Here is a 2,322-nt window from a genome sequence, read left to right as displayed (position 1 = left end):
CCTCCCTCGCGTCGACCCGCGTCGTCGTCACCGGAGTGAAGCAGCGCCTGGTCCTCCACCTCGATTCTTCTTCCTCTTCCTCGAGCAGCCGCATCGTCGCCGTCTTCGAGCCACGGGGTGAGCCGTCGCCTTTCCTCCTTTTCGTTGCGCGCCTGTACCCTTGTTGTGCGCAGTGTGTCGCCGCCGTCGTGCTCTGCCATGGCCAGGAGCAGCAGCTCCGTTGCGCCGCCATCGTGGGCCTCCTCTTGCTGCGTTTGGCACGGGAATGGAGTCCCCATGGCTCCCGTGTCCTATGTCGTAGTTTGCCATCTCGAGTAGATCGCCAGAGTGTCTCTGATGCGCCTCCCCTGTTTCGGCTGCCCGCGTGGTAGGTTAGTGCAGAGGGGCTGCTCCAAAGAGCATGCTACCCCTCTCTAGTAAGATTCCTTACCGTATCATAGTGGAACCGAGCCGCGCATCGTCCCGCGCGTTGTGGGTTTGAGTCCCTTCGAAGCCCCTTTTCTTTTTCTGCTATTTCGCCTAGAGGCAGGTGCAACGTCATAGAGATAGCTTTTCCTGCATCCCTCTCTATGTGTTGCACCGAAGCCATAGCCCAGTGGTGTTGTGTCTGTGTGGGTATGCCAGGGGTTGTGGGTTCGATCTCCAGGGCCTCCCCTTTTTGTTTTTCCTTTGTTTTATTTTTCTTTTTCTTTTCTATTGCTCCATATTGTTGTTTTGTTTCTTTAAAAAAACAGGGGATGTGTTTTATTTCTTTTGAGGCCTAGAGTGTATGTGAGTGTATGTGTGTGCACATGAGTGCATGTACATGTGTATGTGAGTGTGTGTGCACATGAATGTGTGTGTGTGTGTGCATGAGTGTGCAAATGCACTTGTGCATGAGGACCTAACCCCTCATGTTTGCCACTATGCACGTGTTGTTGTGTGTATAGTGCTTGTGTGTGTGCATGTGTAGGTGTAGGTGGTGTGTATATGAGTTGCGCATGTGTGTGTGTGTGGATAACCACATTTCCATATGTTTGTGTGACCATGTTAGTGGATCCATGCTAGGCCTAGATATGTTGTTCTTCTCCTAGGAAGTACATGTGTAGATGATGCAATATGTGCTAGTTTTACATGTGATGATAGTCATTTGTAGTTATAGGATTCTATGTGTCATTTTCGAGCTAGCTTTGTGCCTTGATGTTACATGCAAATACCCATGTATTATATATGATTTTGGGGTAGAAGCATCCCAGGAATCCATTGGTGCAATAAGATTTCACTTTAGAGCAACTTCATAAAACTGTTATTTTCTGATACGATGCCATGTTGAGTGATTTACATTAGGTGGTGCCTTGACCCTTTGAGGATGATTCCATGATGGAGTGGTAGTGGGTGAACCCCTCTACAGAATGGGACCTTTGTTTTTCAATTAGGAATTTGTATGCACCTATTGTGCCCTGTCAAAGTTGACACTTGGCTGAAAATGTCAGATTTGTGAAACCCTGTGATTTTCACTAAGTCTGAGATTCTGATGTTATTTTCTTCCCCTGTGGTGTTGAGTGTATTAGCTCCTGTGTTGGGAATTAGCCCATGCAAGAAACTAAGGTTTGTGAGATTTTATGTTTCTTTAGCTCCCTCTTAAATTTCATGCTCATAACCTTCATGTAGATATCATTTTGGAGGCTGCCAAAATGCTTCAGAGCATAAGCAGCTGGTGAAAATATGTGATTTTCACGAAGTACAAGAATCTGTGATATTTTGTCCAAGTTAGTGTCTATAGATCTGCTCATGGGGGACTCCTTTGCGTTAGGTTCTTGCACACGGTTGTAGAGCTTTTGGATCGCACCTGCCTCACGATATGTCTCAAACGTATCTATAATTTTTGATGGGTTCATGATGTTATCTTGTCAACTTTGGATGTTTTATATACCTTTTATATCTTTTTTGGGACTAACTTATTAATTCAGTGCCAAGTGCCAGTTCCTGTTTTTTCTGTGTTTTTGACTCTTTTCAGATCTGATTTTGGAACGGAGTCCAAACGGAATAAAATCCCCGAAATGAATTTTTCCAGAACGGAAGAAGATCGGGGGACTTGATGGCCAAGGCAGGAGGCCCACAGGGAGCCCACAAGCCCTGTCGCCGCGGCCAGGGGGGCCGCAGCCACCAAGCTTGTGGCCTCCCTAGCGCTCCCCTGCCCTAGCTCCTTGGCCTATATATTCCCTAAAATCCAAGAAAAAATCAGGGCATCCACGAAACCACTTTTCCACCGCCGCAAGATTCCGTTTCCGCGAGATCTCATCTGGAGACCCTCCCGGTGCCCTGCCGGAGGGGACTTTGGAG

This window comes from Hordeum vulgare, chromosome 7H (genome assembly GCF_904849725.1).
Source record: "Hordeum vulgare subsp. vulgare chromosome 7H, MorexV3_pseudomolecules_assembly, whole genome shotgun sequence".
NCBI classification, from domain to species: domain Eukaryota; kingdom Viridiplantae; phylum Streptophyta; class Magnoliopsida; order Poales; family Poaceae; genus Hordeum; species Hordeum vulgare.
This window is presented reverse-complemented; position numbering follows the sequence as displayed.